The 26,275-nt window shown below is 38.8% G+C and overlaps 1 long non-coding RNA gene across 1 annotated transcript in view; it reads right to left on the reverse strand.

Annotated features, from left to right (window-relative positions):
- LOC111181326 (uncharacterized) overlaps positions 1–23,431 on the reverse strand; it is a 263,813-nt gene extending 240,382 nt beyond the window's left edge. Inside the window, exon 1 of the long non-coding RNA XR_016394320.1 lies at positions 17,176–23,431. This is a non-coding gene — a long non-coding RNA (uncharacterized LOC111181326). The remainder of the gene's footprint in view (positions 1–17,175) is intronic.
- Positions 23,432–26,275: the final 2,844 nt, after the last annotated feature.

Below are 26,275 nucleotides of genomic sequence, written 5' to 3' on the forward strand. Positions count from 1 at the left end.
TGACCACTTGCTTAGTATAGAAGTCTCTCAAAAAGAGAAGCATGCTGTTCATCTGCATAAAAAACATATCATTCCATTCATAATATACTTAACAGCTATATTCTTTGTCCATAGCACAACAGTAGAAACTGTGGCATATATGTACAAGTCTCTATATATTTCTTGCTCACAAAGAACTTACAATCAAGTTAGAGAGAGAACGTGTTCATGAAACACTGCATAGATGTTTAGGAGGCATAACAAGTGCCAACCTCTGGCACAGATTGGCTTCTCCAGAAGCAGATGCTGAGATTTTGGAATCTATACTTGTAAAAAGAAGTTAAGGGAGTAGGACTGAGCAGAGGTCAAATTGCAGTTTTTTGGCAGGTCAATTTTTTTGCAGACCACTGCAGGTCGAACTGCAATTCAGGCCTGACAAAGCCGTGGCCCACCCAGCGGGGGGTACTGAAACACATATTGGCCATCAAAGCTGTCTCACATTGGGCCAAAATGGGGAGTCTTTTTACCCCTGCCTGGATAAGTCATTGGATGTGGACAATTCTGAGGAGGGTGTGACCTGAGGTGGAGAACTGAGATGGACCCTTCAGGAGCTGAGAACTGAAGTCTCTGCTGATGGTCCTTCTAGATGTTAGTAAGCAGCACATGCTGGAAAGAAGCTCTGGATGGAGCAGCTCCATGTCTACCACAATTCATTTGTAAGGCTCTTTGAGAACTTCTAATTAAAGCCTCTATTAATGGAGGTAAATGGAAATTCAGCAGAAAGAGCTAGCAATGGACTCCTGAGGAGTTAACTGTATACAGCTTGAGTACTACATGTCTTCAGATAGCTTAGTATAGAGATAGCTCATAAACTAATGTGTTTTTATTCAAGGTAGAGGTTAGGAAACTAAGATAACTTTTTTGAGTTATGACAAGATATTCAGATGAAAATATTCCTCCAAACTATGAAAAAGTCTCAAAATCATCAACAAAAGATCTCTACTCAATGTTAGCTGCTTGGTTGTATAAGGAAAAATATCACAAGCCAAAGCTGGGATTGAAAGATCTGTGTTTTCCTTCTGAGGAAAGAGGTCACCAAATCTCCACAATCAATGATCTTGCTGGCCTTTAGTGAAAAATACAGTTGGTCCAGTGTCACAAGAGCAGTTAACCTGATCCTTTGTCACTTTCAGATGGCCAGTCTTGACCAACTGTGAAGAAGGCCAACTTGGTGGCACAGAAATGCCTGTATCTCTTTCAACTGCACCGGCTCATCAATAAGCTGCTACTCTCAACCCTGCCTGAAGCCATCATCTGCAGAGCATGCATGTGCATGTCAGACAGCAGCAGGGCTTCAGTCAATCACTCTGTGCCATGTATTCCAGTGTGCCATTTGGCCCCAGTGTTCATTCCTCAAGAAGCGTCAAGATTCGATCAAAATTGTACCAAACACTAGTTCCATAGCCTCTCACACACTGCCTCCTTTCATTCCACCAGCACTCTGTGTAGTAAATAGTATTACTATTTCCACTTTTTTTCCAAACTGAGAATGAGAGAAGTCTGGAGATCTAAAGTTAAAATTATTATATATATTTTGGTAAACAGCCGTTCAATGTGAACATAGATCTGTGACTCCAAATCTATCCTTCCCATTGTTAATCAGATCCATCCTCCTAACTGTCCATCAGTACATCCTGTGTGCTTTCTATAGCTCACCAGTTCTATGAAATATTAATAATGTTTTCCCCCCCCAAAAGATTCTGTGGTCAAACAAATTTGGAAATCACTAAGCTAAACAAAGTTAAACAGAGTATTTTGTTTTAAACACAGGAAGTCTCAGAACATGTTGGTGCTAATGTGCATTGTGAATCTATAAACAGCTCAAAGGCAGAGGTTTCCATAACTGACTTGACCACAAAAATCTTTTTTCCTATGGGCATCTTGCAAAAAACTAAGGGTCCCTGGCACAAATGATGGGAAACTGATGCACAATCCTCCTTTAATCAGATGTCAGGAAGTCCTCTTTGGCCTGGCATGTTACACTATTGCCAAGTTGATGAGAAGACAGGTTTTCATCACTGACAGGCAATGGTTCCCAGCCTCCCAGGAATGCTCTCCTGGCAGTGGGGGAGACACCTTGCCAGCAGGTCCTTCCTCTGACTCATTCTTACTAAGCCAATGCTAGGAGGCAAAGCCATTTGGGAAGACTGAGTTCTGGTAGTTTTAACATGAAAGAATAGAAAGATTTAAAAATCTGAGGAAAGATTAATAATAGCAACAATATTGTAGGGTTGTTCTGTCTCTGAAAGGCATTACTTAGAATTCCAATGAGAACCAGTAACTTCTAAATGAAAAAAACAAATGGAAGAACTTACACCACTCACACACTCAGAGCTACAGATAAGATCCAATATTCTCACCATGTAAAAAACTTGCATGACAGCTACAACCATTTCAAAATACATAAATTTCTCTGCTTTTTAGGCAGAAACTTTTTTGGTATAAGGTTAGTCTCATCCATGAAATTTGATAGCAGCCGCTTTCCAGAGTTAGTCTGGCAGTCAGTTTGCCTGTGGTGTGTTCAGGTGTGAGGGTCTGGGATTTATGTTTCCATTTGACTGTTGCCTTTGGACTCCTTTGCCTCTGGGTTACTAGGACTGAGAGGAAACCAGTTACTCATGGAGGAATATGAAGGGTGGGTGGGATGAATAACAACGAAGTCAGGAATCTAAGATGCCACAGTCTCCAGGTCTTCCAAAAGAACAGCTTCAAACAGCACGTGGGTGGCACGTCAAGGATTGGTTTTTATTAGTATTGCCATAAATTTCCCAAACCTCATAGGAAATGTCACCTCTGTAGCCAGAGTGTTAATAAATTAGGGATTAAGAGAACTTAAAATTCCATACTGAAGAAGGTGTTAGGCTCTTCCTTTAAGATTCCTATTTAAAATATTATTTATATATGTGAATGAATTCCCATATCTTACTAAAGTAGCAGATGATATTTTTCAAAGATAAACTATTATTACTTAAAATAAGTATAATATCAAATGTAATTTGATATTTACATACTAATTAAATATCATAATTACATACTAATTACATACTATCAAATGTAATTCAGGTTAGGTGGACGTGAGAGAAAGAACCACAGACACTGTCAAGAACCAGGTCATGGTGGATGCCAAGGTCTCTGCTCATGGACAAGGGCACTTGTGATCATCAAGACTGAAAAAGAAGCTTCAACCTACAGGGATGACCAAGAACAAGATGACAAAAGGGTTTTAGGATGCAAAAAGTTAAGGTCAAAAGTTTTACCAAACTCAAAGCCTGGGAAGAGGCTGAAAATTACTTTATCTAGGAAACTTCAGAGCAGGGCAGAGGGGCCTCATGTTTGAATATTTAACATATTTCTACTTTTTATTTTATTTCATATCTCTTCCTATCTCTTTTTTTTCATCGGTTTTGAACAGCATGTAAAATTGACATAATAAACTTGTCTGAAAAGACAGAATCTCTCTCTTAATCTGCAGGTTTGGTTTCAATGCAATTGAATAATGAATAACTTTGTGGTAAAATGCATACTCAAGTCAAATAAGCTTTTAATGTTAAAATAATATTTCTTACTGTATTATTTACTGGATATTTGTATTTCTTATGGTGTGAATTTCCTGCTCATGTCTGTTGCCCATTTGTTATATGAGAGCATTTGTATACTTCTTGTTAATTTTTATGAGCTAATTCTATTTTAAGGTTAAAAATCCTTTGCATTTATATATGTTGCATATATTTTGGTAAACTAGTTTGGGCATGTTGCAGACATGATGAAATACCTTCTTTTTTGCTAAAAATGGAGGAAAATCACAAAAAAATAATCACCAACACAAAAAGAAGAGGGAAGATTTTATATTTAATTGACCATTTCAAGGTATATGCTGCATAAACAATCCAATCCATTATTTGGGCTATTTCAATTTTCACGGTAATCAAATACCATTTTTTTAACACGTTGTAAGCATAAAGATTTTCCCAGTGAAATTTAAACTACCTTAGAAAAACTTTCTTTTTCATCTTCAGTTGTATTTCCCAAAAGAGGAAAGTGTCGTTTTTTTCCTCTTTGTACTCCAATTGTTTGAGAGGTGAAATAAAAAGCTAACTGTATGAATACACACATACTCATACAGATGATCATTTAAGCATTCATTGAAAAGAGAACAGAACAAATACGTTTCTCCTTTTCTCTTTTTATTTCCACTCTTTCCGTAGTTTTGACAGTACCATTAGTGTTGACCTACAAGCATGATCCAGGTGGATTTTCTAGCAGCTAGAGTACCATGGTTTTGGAGATACCTCAATTCTAATAACAATAATGATAGAAATGGCTAGTGTGCCAAGCATTGGGCTACATGCTTTCTGTGCCTTATCTGACTTAATACAACAACCCTATGGTGGTGGGTACTGTGATTAGCTCCACTTTGCACATGAACAAATGAAGGCACCAGAGGATTAAAGAACCATTTGACCAAAGTCACGTGGCTTGTAAATGGCAGGGCCATGATTCCCATGCAGGGCTCAATGGCTCCAGACCCATGTGCTGACCATTTAAACACACTGCCTCTCAAAGCACAGAACAAAACAATAAAGGGAATTAGGATCATGTTTGGCTTTTAACACAGGAGGCAGATTCCTAATAGAAAAAAAGGAGGAATTTTGACCGCTTTCTAAATCTGACTTACTTAACAAAGTAAACACCTAAGTATCAGGGTCTACAGGAATGATTATCTGGCCCCTGAGTTCAGATTGTAACAGAGGAGACAGACACACAAACAAATAAATGTAATTTATTTTGCCAGGGAGGATAGCTTCACAGAGGAGGTGACATTTCAGTTAAACATGGGAGGAGATGTAGAAGGGCAGTGACTATTGTAACCAGGAACTAGAAATGGGAACAAGAATGGCGTCAGGAGGGAGTGTAGAGTTCACCTTAGAAAGGAGTCATCATAGTGTTGATACCAGCCCGTATGGACTGAGTACGTGTTATGGGCCAGGTACTGTGCTAAGCATTCACTTTCTCATTTATTCCTCCCCATAACTTATAAAATCAATAGTATTATTACCTCTGCATTACAGATGAGGACACTGAGACAGGTTACATAACCTTTCCGAGGCCAACATACCAGACAAGACAGGAACCCAGGCCACCTTCCTCCTTCCTCCTACCTGTTATACAATATAGTCTCCTCTTTCTCTTCTGAAACAGGAAAGAATGAAGGAGTAGTGGGAAAAGACAGAAGATATGTTTGTGGGGAGAAATTACACATAATGTTGTCTGTTTCTCTACAAAGTTGCCCCAAATGAGGGAGTATGATTGGGTGGGAGACTTGAAGAGAATTGTAAACCTTCACATCTAGCTAGAAGCTGACTAGAGAAGAGTAAGTGGCTTACAGAGAACCATGAGAGTGAAGTTGATGAAGAAAGCCCTGCATTTGTAATTGAACACATCAGTATCGTCACTCAGTATTGTGCAAACAATGGCAACTGGCCAAGAAGCACTCATACCAGTGTTCACTGAGGAAAATTCACGGAGACAGGAGGCATAGGTCCCCATCTCACATTTAATTCTACAGCATCATAGAGAGACCTAGCCAGGCCAGGTTTCAGATTCGAGGAGAGGTATCTGAACTTCGGGCTGTGAGGCTTTTAAGCTACTTCATTAGAAAGCATCATCCCTCCCTTGGCATAATGAAGGGCAAGGATACAAAACCTACATAGTATAATGGAATCTTGGCATAAGCCTGTACTGTCAGGTCAGGGTTCATGACTGAGGGTCACTGGCTTCTTCCCTGGTATGATCAGAGGTTGAGGTATACACTTTGAGTTACAGTGATACAAGTGGCAAGTTATGTGGAGCATTCACCGTGTCAGTGTTATGGTTATGAAGCACCATGCCTTCCCCCGGCAGGACAGGGAGAGGTTAGGCTCCATGCCTCGTAGTTGACCAGAGATGATTCATTGCTCTAAGCACTAGAGGCCTAGTTTCTCTCCATGGAGCTTTTCAGGAGGCCAACTCCTTTTCAGGGAGGCCAGCCAGCCGGGGGTCAATCCTGGACAAGTTAGCCCTTACCTTTTATTCAAATTTCTCCCTCAGTCTTGTTGACAGAAAAAATAGAGAGGTATCTAATACCAATAGACTCCCATTTTCATTGTCGTGTGGTTGTACAAAAACTGCAGCTTATATTCACTTACATTCGTCAACTGTTGGTACCATCTGTTATTTTATTTCTTGTTTTGAACAGCTTTATAGAACAATATTTGACACATAATCAACTGCCAATATTTAAACTGTATAATCTAAAAGGGTTTGACATATGTCCACACCTATGAAACTAATACTGGATAATGAACAAGTCCATCCCCCTCAGAAGTGTTCCCAGGACGCTTGGTAATCCAGTCCATCCTTCATCTCAACAGATTTGGTCCTTCCCCCCTTTTTGTTTTATTACTTAGGTGCCTGTGGCTTTGATTAAGCTTCCATTTTATCATCTCCTTAATAAATATAAAGCTACCTTCAAAACCAGAATATTTTGAGAGATAGTGATTATAAAACAAAGGACTAGAAATACAACTGTTATTATAATACTAGTGGAAAGTAAAAATGGAACTGGCTATATATTAATTAGCCATTAATCTTGATGACAGAAACTTTGGGCCAGATTCCCACACTGATTCTACACAGGATTTAATGGACTCATTCAGTAAGGAAACTTGTTATGCAGGGTACTTCCAGCTCCTTGTCCTTTTGCTCCCTATCTCAAGCCTCCTTTCTTCCTTAGGCTCAGATTAGACCTCTCTCAGAGACAAGGTCTGGCCTTGGATAGAAGCATATAAAGTCTCCCTCCACCCAAATTCAGAGCTCAAAATCAAATTCCATTCTTGCTGGTGGTGTTAGCATCTGCTACACATACAAGATGCAGCCCAATTTCTCTGGTCTCAGTTCTGGTCTTAGGTTGCCCAAACCCACTCGTCCCCAATCTCTTAGCCAGAGTCCCCCATTCCTACAGCCTTAGCATTCTTAGTCCCCTATTCCTTAGCATTCTTCCCTTGCAGCTTGGCTCATCTCCCCAAGTTTGACTCTCTTGTCTGATCATCACTGCTTCGCTGAATTCTGTCCTGCAGCCTCTGATATACCAAACACATCAACCCCCACCATATCGTGGCCTCCCTGGCCCACCTGATCTGTCACCAACCATCAAATCCCAGCATGACAGTTTAATCCCCATGTCCATCCTCCCCTGGCCTAATTAATTTTGCATTTAAGCAGCTTCCATGATAAATTATACTTTTTTTTCTTTAGTCCTTAAGAGTCAGTGTAGACCTAGTAAACTAAAAGTAGGATTCTTTCATCTAAATGCAGGATCAGTGTTAAGAAATCTACCTTGCACATCAAAAATAATCTATATTTATTTAGTTAGTAATGCAAGACCAAGTGGGAAAAATAACATCTGAGTCCCATAAAATCTGTAAGTGAGAAAGGGTTGAATAAGAATGCCACACTCTAGCACTTTTAACATGTGTGCTCTTCAACTACTGGGGCTGATGTAGCCCAACTGAAGAGTGCACGTGTTAAAAATATATAAAATATAAAAAGAAATTTTTAAAATATATATAAGTTGGGCTTATTTATAATTTGAGCCAATTTATAAATTGGGCAGTAGCTGTTACTATAAAAATATGCAATCTACAATATTAAATTGTGATTACAACAGAAATATTGTCTTTAAGCCTGAAAACTATGAAACATCTGTTATTCATCTCCACAGAGACAAGAAATTTAAACAGCAGCAAGAAAATTTAAGTTGGATGCGTGGGAGAACATGCAAAAACAGTGAGAATGGTTAAACCAAGGAGCAAGTTAGGGCAGCCTTTCTATCTTACCAATGACATGGACATTTTTTCTTAGATGATTTTAGAAATGCCATTTATAGACTTGAGGCTATCTTAGCACTATGGAGGTGATTCTAAATTGGGGATGGCTTACACCTGTAGGGGGAGTATTTCAAATGGAAATTTCCACTGCAGACAGAGATGCATGATTATGAAGAGAGTACCTACAGAGATGAATGAACATCATAAAACTAAATCCCGGACATCTTTCAATTTGTGACTCTAAAATTCAGCATCTTTATCAGGACTTGATGCCACTCTTTCAGATTTTTGGTTTAGGCTATTTCCACCCTAAATAGAAGAGGATTAAAATCTAGGAAAAGGAGAACCACCTCTTGTGACTCCAAAGGTATTCTGAGCAGGGTGGCTGCTCCCAGCTTCACCTCTCACTGATGAAATCAAACAGAAGGAATTGCAAATTCTTTAGGGCCACCTCTAGTGGGTTTTCTCAGTTGGCTGGAAAACCTCAAAGGTAAGGATTTAATTAGGAATTTAACATTGGCTTCGAAAAAGAAGTCACAATCTCTAAGTATTTCACACAGGGGAGAAGTCGAACCACTCACAAAAGAGTTTCCTGCTGAAAATTCTTTAGTAGTAAGGAGTGTGTCTCGCTAATTGGGGTGATGGCCAAGAGGATGCTAGTAGCCAGCCCTTTGCCCAGGGTGGCTGCCTCCATTGGCAATATGCCCTTTTTGTCCACTCTGAAAGGCGCCCAGTGGGGAGGCCTGAGGAGCTACTGGTAGCCTTTGTGGAGAGGGCAGGTCTGGGCAGGCCTTGGGCCAGCAGGGCTGAGCAGCCACCTGCTGACAGGGCCTTTCTTCCTCATGAAGGAGTCCAGGGATTCCATTAGAGAAAGTGTTGCTTCAAGCAAGCCGTGGCCACCTTTAATGATTTCCAGGGAAGGAAATTAGTCTCCCAAATCAATTATGACACTCAATTAGGTTATTTAGGCTGATGAATCCCAAGTGAAATCAGAGGATGGGACGTGTGATTCAATGGCCTGCATCTCTCCTAGCTTCAGGGCTCAAGGGTTACCATGTTAATATTTTGCTAAAATATTCCCTTTGTACCCTTGTAGTGCAAAGCTTGGTGCCAGCCCAGTCCTGGGCACAGTATTAGTGCCCAACAAAAAATGGCTGAGTGTAAATCTTCATGCCTCTCTTTTCTCTGAATTTGGTCAGTATCTGAGCACCCACTCTGGTGATCAGGAATACTTGGTGTATATATTTTATATAATGAAAGTATGCTGAACATCTCTAATGTACAGTGTTTTCATTTCTTTACTGATTAAATGCTTAAATCACATGGATGTTTTTCATTAGTAAAAATGTCCAAATAATTTGTTTTTATATGAACACATGCCCCCCTTAATAAAGTGTGTAGGTAAAAAGAAACAAAGGTTAAATCCATACACAGGAACTATGCAATTCCTAGGAGACAGGGCCCATAACATATCCCCATGTTAGAAGGTGAGCCACAAAAGGTGGCAGAGTCTCTGTGTGTAAGTGTTGTTGAAGAGACTGGCCTGTCATCAAGCCATCTTCCTCTATGCACAACATGAAGATTTCCCTGTTGTTCTGTAGTCCTTTTGGGCTCCTTCCCTGTGCCTCTGGCCCTAACCCTGCACCTAGCCACCACAGGTCTTACCATTTCAGGGGTGCTGCGATTGGTTAAAGCAGTGGTCCCCAAACTTTTTGGCACCAGGGACAGGTTTCGTGGAAGACAATTTTTCCACAGATCTTAGTGGGGGGATGGTTTTGGGATGGTTCAAGCACATTACATTTATTGTGCACTTTATTTCTATTATTATTACATTGTAATATATAATGAAATAATTACACAACTCACCATAATGCTGACAGGAGGCAGAGCTCAGGTGGTAATGCGAGTGATGGGGAGTGGCTGTAAATACAAATGAAGCTTCGCTCGCTCGCCCACTGCTCACCTCCTGCTGTGCGGCTCGGTTTCTAACAGGCCACGGATCACTATCAGTCCATGGCCCAGGGGTTGGGGACCCCTGGTTTAAAGACACCCAGCTAAGGACGCAACAAGTGACCAAAACCTACCCTGAGCCTTACTCCCCAGGCCATGCTCTCTGCTCACTAAATCAAATGCCCTACCCCTGCCTAAAGGGGGCACTTTTTTCTAATTTGCACTAAGGCACTAACCCACCCAGCTGAGGTCCTGTAGACGTGCTTAGTTGCATTATTGTGGTTGTCTCTAAACTACTTCTAACAATACAGCAACTTCATTGAAAGTCTTGTGAAAGTCTTGGTAGATGTCCATACCTGCAGAGTTGTATTGCACCAAACCCCAGAAAGAGATAAAAGAGACTTATAGAAAGTCAATATCTAAAATAAAGTCCCAGAATTTTCCAGAATTGAGGAAATATGCGTCCACAGACACAGGAAGCACGACATGTGCCAAAAAATAAATAAATAAAAAGAAATCCCTATCTGAATACATTTTAGTGAAACTACAGAACACCAAAGACAAAGGGAAAACCTTTGTCTTTGGAAAAAACGATCCACAAATTACAGGTAGATTCTCCAGCACAATGAGGAAAGCCAGCAAACAGTGAAATAATATTTCCAAAGTGCTGACAGAAAATAACTGCCAACTTATATCCTCAGAACAATTGTCTTTCAAGCATAAAGGCAAAACAAAGACATTTTTGGCAAACAAAAGTTGAAATCAACATTTTAAATCAACTATATTCCCTGAAACTAACACAACATTTTAAATCAACTATATCCCTATAAAACTAAAATATTTTAAAAAATAATAAAAATAAACCTACTTATATCCTGAAACTTGCCAAAAAAAAAATTGAAGTCATCAGTAAAACATCTTTACTAAAGGAATTTCCAAAGGCGATTATCAGGAAGAGGGAAAATGATCCCAAGAAAGAAAATATGGGAGCCACAAGAAGAAGAGTAAAATTATTTGTATAAAATAGTAATAAGTCAAATTTTGTGGCTTAAAAGAAGACAGAAACACTAAAGATGGTGAGAGAGTGATTAGAATTAAAATATATTAAGGATATATGTATTCTTCAAGAGAGAGACTAAGGCACTGATTACTGACTTCTTTAAGCTTATTTCCAAATTTCAAGGGTGATCACTAAAACAACAGAATTACAATGAAAAACGTTCAAATAAATAGAGGAAAGAAAAAACAAAATATTCCATCAACCCCCAAAAGGCAGGAAGATAACTGGAGGAAGCAAAGAAAATGTGAATCAAATAAAAGAAACAAAGTCTGATGGTTAAAAAAAAAAAAAAAAAACCCCAATATATCAGTAATCACAGTAAGCATAATTGTCTTACACTTGCCAGTTAAAAATAGAAGTATCAGACTGGATGAAAGGTAAAATTCAACTATATATTGTTTACAAGTAGTATACCAAAAACATACCTAAGGACATGAAATAGTGGAAAATAAGGACAGGAAAAACTAGCCATGCAAATACTAATCAAAATAGAGTTGGGTTAGCTATAATAATACAGATGAGATAGACTTTGAGACAAAAAACCATGCCTATGGATAGAGAATGTTCCAATATAACAACAAAAGTTTCAACTCTCCAGAAAGATATAACAATTCTAAAATTGCATATAACTAATAAAATAGTTTCAAATGATATAAATCAAAAGTTGATAGACGCATAGAGAGAAATGGACAAGTCCTTTCTCATAGTGGGAGATTTCAACAAACCTCCTTCAATTATGAATACGTCAAAGAGACTAAGAAAACAAAACACTAGTAGAAATATAGTGGCATTTTGTTGTACAATAATTTTATTTTTAAAAATCAGAAATATAAATAACTGCTACTCTGAAGATAAGGCCTCAATCTAATCCTAGTAAAAAGCAAAGGAACCTTATGCTTTATTTAAGCTGAGAAGCCTCATGATTGTTGTATGTATAATTTCCAGTAGGCATTGTGAAAATTTTAAATTGTTTAGAGATCTTCTACATTACTAACTCAATTTCATCCACAAATCTAGTGAAACCCACACACTTTCAATGTATTAACATAGAAGATTTGAACAACATAATTCATAAATTCAATTTAATTAACATATAGACAAATCTGTACCCAACAATTTAAGATTACACATTCTTCTGAAGAACGCATGGAATATTTATGAAAATTGACCAAGAGTAGGCCATAGAGTAATTCTCAAGAAATATCTAATAAATGGTATCTGACCACAACATAATTAAGTTTAAAATAATATTATATAAAAGTCAATTACATGTTTATGTAGGAAAATGTAATTACAAAAAAAAGGAACCTAGGAATACTAGAAGCAAATACTTATATGTTTTTATTATTTCCCAGACCTCTTCCTATATGTTTTGCATATTAATTCATTTACTATTTATAATAGCCCTTTGAAGTGAGCATAATTATATCCCCATTTTAAAGATGAAGAAACTAAGGCACAGTGAGGTTACATAAGTTTGCATTACACAGCTGGCAAATGACAGAATTCAAACCCAGGCAGTCTGGTGCCAGATTCTAAACTCTACGGCTCTATTCTTTACTGCTTCTCAAAAGACATGCACGATCTTTCTGGGTAAATCCATAAAGTTTTATTGAAAGATATTCAGACCTAATAAGTCAAAGTATATACCACATTTCTGATTAGAAAGACCCCCAAATCATTAAGATATCAATTTGCCCTCAAAATTGTTCACTAAATTCAATGTAATTTCAATAAAAATCTCAACAAGTTGTTTCTAGGAATTCAACAAAGTGATGCTAAAATTCATATGAAAAGAACAAACAGTCAATAATGCTAAGATATTCCTAGAGAAGAAGAGTAAGATGAGATGACTTGCCCCACCAGATATAAAGACTTTCTGTATAGTTTATTAATTAGAGTGGTATGGGGCTGGCATAGAAATAGATAAATTTGACCAAAGTGAACTTAATTTCTGCTAAACCTTGCTTCTACCACCTGGCTATAAAGAGCTTTCAACCTGTGGAACAACTGCTCCCTCAAATTAAGGAATGAATTTGGTAAATCATTTTTACTTTTATCCTCACAGGTGGTCACAGACACTAATTTTCCAATTCTATTTAAGTCTATTGATATAATTAGTGTGGTCAGTTCCAATTTAGAAGAATATGGAACACCAAGACTCTTTTACAGAGGGGGGCATACAATTTTTTTTGGCCAAATCAGGACACCTTTGAGAATGAGAGGGAGCCCTATTTATAATTAAGTTATACCTGTCAAACCAGGATAGACACCCTACTTTCACTCTATTCTTTGCTCTTTTAACAACTAGTTTGTTCTATCAGTTACACCAACTATTTCTAAGCCAACCAATACTTTTAAAAAAATTATTGGTCATAGAGTGACTTAAGGATCATGACATATATCTTTTTACAAGCCCACCTTGACCAATAAACCAGCTTGACACTCACAGTTTGAGCAGTGGATAGGATACACAGTGATGTTTGAGACAATCATTAGGCAACCTCTTTACTGGTTTCCAGTCTGCTCCTGATTCAACCCACTTTCCATTCACTTTTCCCTCATTTACAATCCCACACCTGCTCAGCGGACTCAGCATTTGCATGTGGGCTCTCAATTCTGAAACTCTCAGTGCCCCTGTAGGCGATGGCCTCCAAACTTCCCACTGGCTGTCTCCACAATCCTCTACCCCAGAAAGGCAGCTCTACACTATTCCCCACCCACCCATCACTGGGAGCCAGTCCCAGACCCAGGCCTCTGGTTGGACTGACCCCTGGCCTACCAGAACCCAGGGGTGGGTTTCAGATACAACTTGGTCACAGACACCACCAATCCTCAACACGAGGAGCTCCCAAAGTGGGAAAAACATATGTTGGTGGGGTTTCTGGGCAGGGGAGCAATGCTTGATGATCTGTTTTAGAGAAAGATACGCATCCTTAAAAACATACCCCTGGTTTCTCATTCTTGTTCACTGTTCAAATTAATAGCTAAACAGGAAACCTAATAAAATAAAGGAAACATAGAAACTTTGAACTCCTAAGAGAGTAAATATGAAAAGTTACTCCTCTATTTATAAATAAGGGGCCATACAATTTCTTTTCGCCAAATCAGGACACCTTTGAGAACGAGAGGGAAAGCACTCTTTTTATGTTTAATATTTAGCTTAGCCATAGTTATTTTTACTAAGGAATTCCTCCAATGCTTTTTGCTAGACTAAGGAAGAAAACTACTTTTCACCTAAACAAGAGAAAAATATTATTCAGCATTTACACGTTGGTGCCCGACCTTGGCTGTACAATGCAATCACATAGGGAGTTTTGAAAAAAAAACAACAAACAAACTGATGTCTGGATCCCATGCCTAGAGATTCTGATTTAAGTAATCTGGAATGTCAGAGGGCAGAGAGCAGAAGCAATAAGAACTACAATCCTGCAGCCTGTGGAACAAAAACCACATTCACAGAAAGATAGACAAGATGAAAAGGCAGAGGACTATGTACCAGATGAAGGAACAAGATAAAACCCAGGAAAACAACTGAATGAAGTGGAGATAGGCAACCTTCCAGAAAAAGAATTCAGAATAATGATAGTGAAGATGATCCAGGGCCTCAGAAAAACAATGGAGGCAAAGATCAAGAAGATGCAAGAAATGTTCAACAAAGACCTAAAACAATTAAAGAACAAACAAACAGAGGTGAACAATATAATAACTGGAATGAAAAATACACTAGAAGGAATCAATAGCAGAATAACTGAGGCAGAAGACTGGATAAGTGACCCGGAAGACAGAATGGTGGAATTCACTGCCACAGAAGAGAATAAAGAAAAAAGAATGAAAAGAAATGAAGACAGCCTAAGAGACCTCTGGGACAACATTAAACGCAACAACATTCGCATTATAGGGGTCCTAGAAGGAGAAGAGAGAGAGGAAGGACCAGAGAAAATATTTGAAGAGATTATAGTCGAAAACTTCCCTAACACGGGAAAGGAAATAGCCACCCAAGTCCAGGAAGTGCAGAGAGTCCCAGGCAGGACAAACCCAAGGAGAAACACGCTGAGACACATAGTAATCAAACTGGCAAAAATTAAAGACAAACAAAAATTATTGAAAGCAGCAAGGGAAAAATGACAAACAACATACAAGGGAACTCCTATAAGGATAACAGCTGATTTTGCAGAAACTCTACAAGCCAGAAGGCAGTGGCATGATATACTTAAATGAATCAACAGACAAAGGATTAATCTTCAAAATATATAAACAGCTCATGCAGCTCAATATTAAAAAAAAACAAACAACCCAATCCAAAAATGGGCAGAAGACCTAAATAGACATTTCTCCAAAGAAGACATACAGATGGCCAAGAAGCACATGAAAAGCTGCTCAACATCACTAATTATTAGAGAAATGCAAATCAAAACTACAGTGAGGTATCACCTCACCCCCATTAGAATGGGCATCATCAGAAAATCTACAAACAACAAATGCTGGAGAGGGTGTGGAGAAAAGGGAACTCTCTTGCACTGTTGGTGGGAATGTAAATTGATACAGCCACTATGGAGAACAGTATGGAGGTTCCTTAAAAAACTAAGAATAGAATTACCATAAGATCCAGCAATCCCACAACTGGGCATATACCCAGAGAAAACCATAATTCAAAAAGACACATGCACCCCAATGTTCATTGTAGCACTATTGATAATAGCCAGGTCATGGAAGCCACCTAAAGGCCCATCGACAGATGAATGGATAAAGAAGATGTGGTACATATATACAATGGAATATTACTCAGCCATAAAAAGGAACGAAATTGGGTCATTTGTTGAGACATGGATGGATCTAGAGACTGTCATACAGAGTGAAGTAAGTCAGAAAGAGAAAAACACATGTTGTATATTAACGCATGTATGTGGAACCTAGGAAAATGGTACACTGGTTTGCAGGGCAGAAGATGAGACACAGATGTAGAGAACAAATGTATGGACACCAAGGGGGGAACGCGGCAGGGTGGGTGGGGGTGGCGTTGTGATGAATTGGGAGATTGGGATTGACATGTATACACATGTGTACGTACACACATACACATAATTTGATGTGTATAAAACTGATGGCTAATAAGAAGCTGCTGTATAAAAAAATAAATAAAATGAAAGCATAAAAAAAAAGTGATCTGGAATGTGCCCAGCCGTCAGGGGTTTCACAGCCCTATGGGTGATTCTAAAGTAATTAATATAATAAATGTAATGTAATGTTGAGGACTGCTGGCAACCTGTCAAAGGCTAAACGTGTATACAAGACTTTATTGACTCTTCACAATCCTGTGAACTGCCAGCCCTGCAGGTGAGGAAACTAGGGCTCAGAGAAGTTAAGTAGATTACCTGTGACCACACAGCCAGTAAGGGTCTGAAACAAGATTTGAAATTAAATCTGTATGACTTCAAAGTCCATGCACATAACCATTAATAAGTGAGGAAAAGTTGTCATTATGGGGAAAGGCACTTACATATGGATAAGGACCTGCTTAGCAACTTCAATTTCCTACTCTAGAGCCATTTCATTCCTACTTGAATGAACAAGCCAAGGCCTAATCTCTAGAATCAATCTTGTTCTTAAAAGACACATTAAGAGTTTGCCAACTGTATCCATCAGGCTTGCCTCCTAGATCTGATAACTAGGCTCTCACCTTATGCCTATGGACTGAAGTACTGACATGTCCCCTACTCCAGTAAGGATGAGCATAAAGCATGCACAGTGGTATTGGAGTCTTGGGTTCAAATCCCTTCTCTGTCTTACTGTATCCTTGTGACTTTGGACAAGTCAGTTAACCCTGCTGAGTCTCAATTCCACATTTACAGAATATAAAAAATAAAACCTATATTGCAGGGCCACAGTTAGGAATGAACAAGATAAAAAATATAAAAAGCTAGTAGCATAATACCCATCCTATAGAAGCTCAATAAAGAGTAGATGTCATATAGTTATTATTAATATTACTGTGATGATTATTATTACCTGGTATACCATTCCAGTGGAGTGTGTTGCTTTATTCTTTAAAAAATAACTTGAATGCTGACATTGAAACCCACTCTTTGAGCCTCAACCCCAAAGGTGAACAGCCCAACCTCCATGATGCTTGAGGCTTGCCTTCCAGAACTTCAGCCTGGTACCCACGGTCAGAACCTACTTCTGCTGCTTCTCCTGGAAACACTGAAGGTTTTCTCAATGCAAAGTCTACGCCCATTCAGTTCCCTGCAAATCACCCACCTCAGGGCCGTTCCAGACCGCCGTGTGGTCCCAAGAAGTGTGCTCTCTCAGTTTCCACGTCTCCAATCCTCTCCTCTCTGGCCCATCTTGTTACATCCATGGCAACCCATGTTATGACTTCTGCCAAATAAAAAGCATAATGTTAACACATTGATTTGTGCATCATATACTCAACACAATTGGTTTAAAAACTTGGGCCCGAGGGTGAGGCAAACCTTCCCAGTTTCCTGAAAGGGACCCTAGCCTAACCCCAAACCACAAATGTGGTGGGGCCCAAACCCGCATTTATTCCAATCACTGCATAAGCAACATAGATAAAGAGGCATAATTCCCTTGAAAGATTTTCAAGGTTCTCCTTTAAGTGTGTTTCCCTCACTACTGTGGTTCTAAACTATGGCCACGGCCTCAAGACCAAATTACAGCTTTTGGCAGATGGTTTTAGTCTGGTGGTTACAGCAATGAATGTGGAGTCAGGAATCCTGGAGTCTCAGCCAACTATTCCCTGGGTAACCACAAGCAAGTTAGCTGCCCTTGTCTCAGTTTTTCTGTCAGTTAAATGGGGTAACTTTTTCTTTCTTCCAACTACTTCAAAGGCAAAGGTTATGACAATTAATTACCCCATGGCCCACTAAACCTGGAACTTTCCGTGCAGTAATGAAGCTACTGTCAGCTTTTTCCTTCAAAGTCTAGTAATTTAATCCTAAAATACTGTATGTTTTGAGTGTCCAAGTGTTACACCTGGAGGCTCATTTGGAGGCATTAATATCTAGGGTTACTGAGCCATGTACCCCATTGCCCTAATACTGGCTGATGGAGGCAGAATCATGTTCTAAAACATTAAACCAAAAAGCCTGGATTTAGCTCAAGGGGACAGCATTGCTAAATCACACAGGTGGCTTTCTTTAACCTCAAGTGCCCTGGCTTCCCCATAACATAAGCATCTGATACTGTTTGAAAAATACTCTGTAGAATAGTTGGTATTCACAGGCAAACAAGGTCTGGTGAAAAGTTTCCCAACTCTGCTTCCTGCCCTTGTGTGACACCAACATATTTCTTTTATTTGCCATGTTTCTATTACTTTTAGTTCTAAAGGGATCCTTTTTCCCATAATCCATATTTTAACACTGAGAAATTCTATTAGCCCCTTGCATACAACCACTAACAGACCTCTGGAGGTGAGAACCTACCTATAGATACTACTTTTACAGTGTCTTTGAGAGAGAAATAACTTTAAGCTTGAGTTTTTGTGGTTGATAAAAGTGATAGCCATTGGGAAAGGAAAAAAATTATATATGTTATTTTTAAAAGAACTTAAATTATTATTTAGTTACTGATTTTTCTCTTTAATATTGTCTTGTATGCATGTCACTTCTGAATAAAAATGTAAACTTTGACAGTTTAGCAGAATATTGAAGCGTCACTACATAATGTAGATTATGAATACAGTTTACTCTGTTTTCTGGAATGGTTAGTTGACATATGAAATAGAAAGAAAAAACTCATCACATTCATTCTCTCTTAGTGTTAATAAATACAAATTAATTACAGTACTGGGAATTTGAGCCAATAATAGTCCAGAAATTTAAATAGTATGTTTCATTATTAATGCTTATATATATATAAGACATGTATATGTCTTAAAAAGGACTCAAAAAAGTTCTATATTGCATATACATTAGGTATGGGAGATTAATTCACTTTGAACCCATATAGTGTAGTGGAAAGATTATTCATTAATTAGAATTTCAGCTTTCCAGGTTCTGGTTCAAGTCCGTACGACTTCAAAGTCTCTTCTTTGTTCTGCCATTAACTCTCCTTGTGACTTTGAGGGAATCCCTTTATATTTTTGGAATCTAGTTTCCTGACAGTTATGGGTTGAATTGTGTCTCCCCAACCAACCAATAAAAAGATATTTTGAAATCCTAACCCGCAGTACCTCAGAATGTGAACTTATTTGGAAATAGGGCCCTTGCAAATGAGATTAGTTAAGAAGTATGACTCCAGAAGTCATACTGGAGTAGGGTATGATCCAATATGACTGGTGTCCTTATTAGAAGACAGTCACTGAAGACAGACATACAGGGAGAACGTCATGCAACAACAAAGGCAGAGGCTGGATTTATGTAGTTGCAAGCCAAGGAACACCAAACTGTGAGCAAACCATTAGAAGCTAGAAAGAGGCAAGGAAATATTCCCCTACAGGTTTCAGAGAGAGCATGGCCTGCCCACATCTTGATTTGAGACTTCTAGTCTCCAGAACTGTGAGACAATAAATTTCTATTGTTTGAGCCACCCAGTTTGTGGTACTTTGTTATGGCAGCCTTAGCAAACGAAAATACAATCTTTAAATTGAGAAGACTAGATTCTGAAAGACTTATCCATAAATATATTTTTATTATTTGAAGTCAGAGGTCAACATACTTTTTTCTGTGAAGGGCCAGATAATAAATATTTTAGGCCTTGCAGGTCATGCAGTCTCTATAACAAGCACTCAACTCTGCTGATGGAAAGCTGTCGTAGACAATATGTAAATAAATGCGAGTGGCTGTGTTCCAATAAAACTTTATTTATAGTCACTGAAATTTGAATTTCATATCATTTTCCTAAGTCACAAAATATTATTCTTTAAAAAAATTTTTCCCCTACCATTTAAAAATGTACAAACCATTCTTAGCTCTCAGACCACACAAAAACACACAGGGGACTGGATTTGGTCTGCAGGCTGCAGTTTGCTGAATCCTGTTCCAAGTTGTTGACATTAGTACAATGGATTTGGTAGAAAGCATGATAGAAGAGCAATATGCAGCCTTTACCCAAGACACATAAGCCAAGCAGTGGATGACTTTCTGCAGATAATAATAATTGTATTCATGGAGCTATATCTCTCTATGTATAATAAAAATAGTTTTTATAAAACCATCTGAGAATCACATTTAAAAATGGAGTAGTAGGTTTTTTAAAAACTGCATTTCATTACTTTATCTCTTTACTTTAGTGGTCAAAGTTAAATAGAATAAATATTAAAAATGAAAACTATTATCATTTATTGAGCATTTACAGTGTCAAGCTCTCTGCTAAATGCTGTATACAATTATCTCATTAATCATACAATAACCCCACAAGTTACATAGGCCTATATCCCCTTTACAGATGAGGCTTAGAAAGATTAAGCAATGCACCTGAGGCCACACAGCTAGTACTTAACTGAGCCCAGAATAAATCAGGTGATTCTGACTCCAAGGTTCATAAATAAAGCCACTTTATATACTGTTGTTAATTTCTTATACTGGTTAATTTCAAATGTTCAATTTCCAAACGTGGTAATTTACTATAATTAATTGTATTATTATAATTAATAACAAAACCTACAATTTTATTAATAATAAGAACCAATTAATAATCAAATATACAATTCACCATAGAATGGAAAGAATGGATAGAACAGAAAGAACAAAAAATGGAAGAAAATTATATTTTATTTTCCTCTTTAAGTTAGATCAAATATAACATTTGATTTCTTTGACTCAAATACTGGAATTACTAATGGGTCCAGCCTTAGTCTTAAACTATTTAGCTCTGGAAAAAAAATTAAAAACAATGTAAAACTGGATACTGTTTTATGATATACTCTTTTATTACCACCTCATCAAAAAGAAGGTGGAAAAAAACCCAAACCAACCTGTTGATAGCATATGTGATTAAGTTCCTCATTCAAGTATATTGACAGATGGCAGAAAAGAGACGAAAGGACAGAGATGCCAGGGAGATGGAGGATGTTGTAACCAAATACAAAATCATCTGGATCCTTTGTGACCTAGGTCCCTTTGTGACCTAGCGTTTGTGTTTAAGTTAAACCTTTTGTTTCATCACCTGACAGATCACAGACCGAATTTCCAACCTGAAGTATTCTTTCGGCAAGCATGGGGCACCAAAGTATTCTTTGAGGAAATTATACACTTCATCTATATAAAGGTTAAGTCAATGAAATTATTAAGTGGTAGAACAGGATTTAAAATCTTAACCTCCAAGAATGCCATCATGCCTGGCACACAGAGAGCTTACAATATGCCCAATATGAAACGTCCACAGAATGCAAACCCAGCAATCTGCTTTGTGTTACTTTCTAATAAATGTCAATGAGGAAAGTGTTTATAACTTGAAAAAGGAGTAGGTTGGGGGGGATCCAGTAGCTTGCCACATGGAAGTATATCTCCTTGTCGATTCCAGGAAAATGTCAAATCAGTACAACTGTTCCAAGACTCTTGGTCTTCACTTCTGCATTGATTAAACTGCACGTGCTATGTTTTTGGCATAATGAGCTGCATTCATAATGGTTGACATCCAATGGTTCAATAAGAATAGCAGGCCTCACAGATTTCAGTGAATATAATATAGTCATTTTGCAGTTGTGCAAATTAAGACACATGGAATAAACAACTTGCTTCAAAACAAGTTAGAATTAGAAGTCAGCAATACGATTCAAGTCTAGCTTCAGTGTCTTCTATTTACCTTCTCTGGGATGGCTGGAGCTTAATTTTGGTTCCCTTGTTTCAATGGTGGCTATATAGAATCAGTTCTCACTTCCAAAGCTGAAATGAATGAATTATGGAACTCTCACTACATCTTATGACCAGCTTTTGCCCATTTAGTTTGGCTCAACTGACATTAAGGACTTTACTAGATTTAAAGGTGAAAAGGCTGAATACAGACAGACCCCACCCATGAGGACTTGAGATTCTAATGAAGGGAGGGGAAAAAACCCTCAAAGCAGATAATTTCAATTAAATGAAGCTAAAAAATAAGATAAAGGTATTGAGTGTAATGGGAAGCTGGAGGAGGGGCACTGAGCCCAACGCGGGGGTCCAAAGAAGGCTTCCAAGAGGGGATAGTGCCCTAAAATGAATCCTAAAATGGTAATGAGGATTTATCCAACTGAAGAAAGGAGGAAGGGCATCCCAGCTTGGGAAATTGCATGAGTAAAGCCAAGAGGCAGGAAATATCATAGAATATGCTGGCAAAATATGCTATGGGGATACAGAGCAGAATTAACCTGAAAATTGTAATTCATGCCTTCCTAAATGGAAAAAATTAACTATCTGGAGAATAATGTTAAAAGCTTTAAATTCAGTGTGCACTGTAACTGGGAAACTTATTGTTACTATATGATGCCCATATCAGGAGGGAGAATTTGGTCCTAGAGCTATCTTCTATAAAAACGGATTTATGTTTAGAAAACCAAAATACTCCGTTTGTCTCCTGGTTGGTTACACAGCTCACACCAGTTCTCAGGTCAGTGCCCTCATTGAGTGAAAGCTTGCTGTGACTCCAGGTAAGACAAATAGAAACCCAATGGCTTCTCAAGTATAATTCCCTGAAAATTATTTACTGAATATCCTGCACACCGGCATTTCTTCCCAGGGTTTCTAGGCAGTACTTTGCACTTCTATCCCAGAGTCACTTGCTATAAGGAAAGAAAAATGGTGGGTAGGAAACCAAGAATGGTACCCTCTCTGCCTCAAGGTCACAATTGGGTTCCAAGTTATGGAATTTGTCAGGCAATTACTCAAAGGTTTGGAGGGGAAAACCTCCATTATTAAGAGAACCTCAGACCCACCTAGGTTTTAGCCTTGAGGGGAGACACTCTAGGTGGGAAAAGGCAGTTGTTCAAGAACTTCCAGCTTCCTCCCATTGAATTTTTGTCCCCCTCATTTCTATGCTTTGATGATGGGTACTATCACCCCCTGGGTGGTGCCTCTATGACTTGGGCACTAGAGCAGTACAGGGTACCTTTGGCTCTCCAACTACAACAGGATGAAGTTTCCGAAAACACTCAGTATGAAAGAACAACAACAACAACAGTAGAAGGACAGTATCTAGTTAAGCTAAAAATGTAATGGCTTCTCACTATCCAAAATTCATTTCTTAGGATAAACACTAACTCCAAAAGGTAATACAACTTCATTAGCACCTTACACTCATTCCTTTCTCCTGTCCTCCGTCCTGTGCCTGAGAGACGCAATAACACTTTCTCTTCTACAGAGTCAAACACCTGGTCACCAAGGCCCTTTCTGGCCAAGACCAAGAAAACATTTTCAGTCTGCATTAGAGTTAGTAGTTAAATAGGCCCTGAGTCAGACTGCCTGGGTTTGAACACCAACTCCATCACTTACTAGCTCTATGACCTTAAGTAAATTACTTAGCCTCTTTGCGTCTGTTTCCTCATCTGTAGAATGGAATAACAGTACTTAGAATTAAATGAGAAAATGCATATGCTACATTTGTCACACACAGCATAAGATTAATAATTATTAGTAGTTATCTCTTTCTCATCTAGGACTCTAAAATTTAGAAGCCATATTATTAAAGACATGATGTTGCACTGAACTCTGGTAACTGAAACAATGGTGTCACTCTTCAACTCTGCATCTTCTACATAACTACAGGAGGTGGCATGATCTCTTATGACTCAATAGTACTGCAGTATACTAACCATAATCTTACCTCAAAACTTTCCTCCAGGTTGCTCTCTCTGCCTGGAATGTTCTAGCTCCTGACTCACTCCCACAGACTCTGAGGTGGATGTGATTCGTGCTCAACAATGCACAGCTCTCTACTCCTTCCTGAGCATACCAGCTCTTTGCGCTTACGTAGGGCTGTGAACTCAGATCGGGTCAATGGTCTTTTAACAGTGGAGAAAAGCACCGCATAACCTCCCCGCTTTTGGTGAAGTCGTGGCACCGTGTGTCAAGATCAAAGTCCATGTGATGGACCTGACTCACCAAGTGTATAGCTGTCTCACAGAACATACTCCACGTAAGCAAGAAATAAACTTTTAAGTGTTAAGCTACGATGATTTGCTACCCTAGCTTAAGCCTGGCCCATCCTGAATAATACACACCATTTACATCCCGCCCCCACATCAACCTTATGTCTCCCACCTCCCCATCCACCTGTCTAATAGGTTCCTTGTCAATCTTCAGATCATGACTTATCTGTTCCTCAGAGAAGCCTAATAGTCATCCTTTCTTAAGTAGGTACCACCCTTACTATTCTTAATATTGAGCTGTTTTTCTTTAATATTATTTCCCTCATAATTTGTAATTAATAATTACACATTTGTCCACTTGTTTTTTCCTTGTCTCCACCACTAGACTATAAGATACACAAGAAATCTATAAGAACATCTAGGTTGTACTTTCCAATAAAACAGAAAAATAAACTAGGACTTAGAACATCATTAGGTCTTAGAACAGTGTTTGTATTTTTTAAATTTTTATTTATTTATTGTATTTTTTTAAAAAAATAAATTAACATCTATCCATCAAACGAAGTATATATAAAGTAGCAGGAAGTTTGTTGTTTCATAATACGGACAATGGCATTGGAAGAAAGACAAATTCCACTGGACTACATGCTGGGCCAGAAATTTGTACAGAGACTTGACTACAAAAAAGTTTTGTACACAGAAGAAACTCAAGGGCATGAAAAACTTCACAGCTAAGAGGAAAATCAGCAGAGCGTCATGGGCAAGAACCGAAAACCAGAATCGTTGTTATACTCTCTCCCATTCTAGTAACCCTGTCCAAAAGCACCAGGAGGGAGGAGCCAGGAAGGGTCATGTGGAAGGCTCTGGATCTTATAAAAGCCTAGGGGACACAGCACCTCACCCCACCCCCAGCAGATCACGTTGTTGATTATAACAAGCACTTCTTTGCTATCTCTGAGTATGGGAGAAAGAAAGGAAAGAAAGGGAAGAAAGGGTGGAAAGAAAGGGAAGAAAGGGTAGAAAGAGTAGAAAAAAAAGAAAGAACATGGGGCTTCCCTGGTGGCGCAGTGATTGAGAGTCCGCCTGCTGATGCAGGGGACACGGGTTTGTGCCCCGGTCCAGGAAGATCCCACATGCCGCGGAGCAGCTGGGCCTGTGAGCCGTGGCCGCTGAGCCTGCACGTCCGGAGCCTGTGCTCCGCAATGGGAGAGGCCACAACAGTGAGAGGCCCGAGTACCGCAAAAAAAAAAAGAAAGAACATGAAGGGAGAAAGAAAGAAAGAAGAAAGGAGGGAGGGAGGAAGGGATGGAGAAAGGAAGGAAAAAAAGAAAGAGAAAGAAAAGAAAAGGTAAAAAATAAATGCATTTCTATCTGTAAGAAAGGAGATAATAGAAATTTGGGACCTTCCTTCTTTCTCAAAGAAAACTGTCTTCTGCCCTATGGGGCAGACTACAAAGAACCAAGAGGAATCATGAATTCACAACATTACTTTCTGAGTATTTCACTACACATTTTCACCTGAGATTCTTCTTTCCTGGGTTATCCATTTCTGCCATCACTTCCATACACAGAGAAAAGGACATGCACTACAACACTGGGTCAGGAAAATTAGTTACATAAGTGCCTTTAGTTATTACACTTTTTATGTCACTGTCTTTACAGCAGTTTTGTACCAGAGCTTGGACTAAATAATACCTTATCCAGGTAAAAATAGCAGATATTATTACCTAAGCCCTATACCATACATTTATCATTTTGTAGTTATCCAGCACCCAACTCTCTCCACATATACCCACCTTCCTAATAGCACACCAGCCTCCCCTTGGGGATAATTCAAATGGTGTGTAGTCTCAGTGGGAGGTCACTAAGTGCCACCTCTCACTGCCATTTCCCACTTCAGAAATGGGGAGCCTGCTCCTTCACGAGCTCCCTGCAATACCCAGGGGCCAGGCAATCAAACACCACCCCTGGGATGCTAAATCCTGAGTGAGTGAAACAAAGGAAGAGGGTACAGGCAGAGGTCAAATCCATTGCAGCCCTCAGGACCCAAGGACCAGGAAGCTCCTGAGTTGAAAACCTTGGTTAACTCCTGGTACCAGAGATGCCCTAGCTCTTTTCACTTTCTCAGATTTCTGCAGCCCCCAATATCCTGCCAGTAAATTCTCCTTTGGCTTAAAATATTTGGGGTTAGTCTCTGCTGCACACAACCAAAAAGTCAAACCAGGGCTACTATGTATAGCTATGTAGGTAGTACTTTGTATAAGAGAACCCAGCAAAAGAAACCAGGAGAGCTGAAATCCAGCCTGTGCTCCACTTGCCAAGGGGCTACATTCT

Source organism: Delphinapterus leucas, chromosome 9 (assembly GCF_059928025.1).
Source record: "Delphinapterus leucas isolate spDelLeu-1000000601 "Yukka" chromosome 9, BTC_Dleu_Yukka2, whole genome shotgun sequence".
In the NCBI taxonomy this organism is placed as follows: domain Eukaryota; kingdom Metazoa; phylum Chordata; class Mammalia; order Artiodactyla; family Monodontidae; genus Delphinapterus; species Delphinapterus leucas.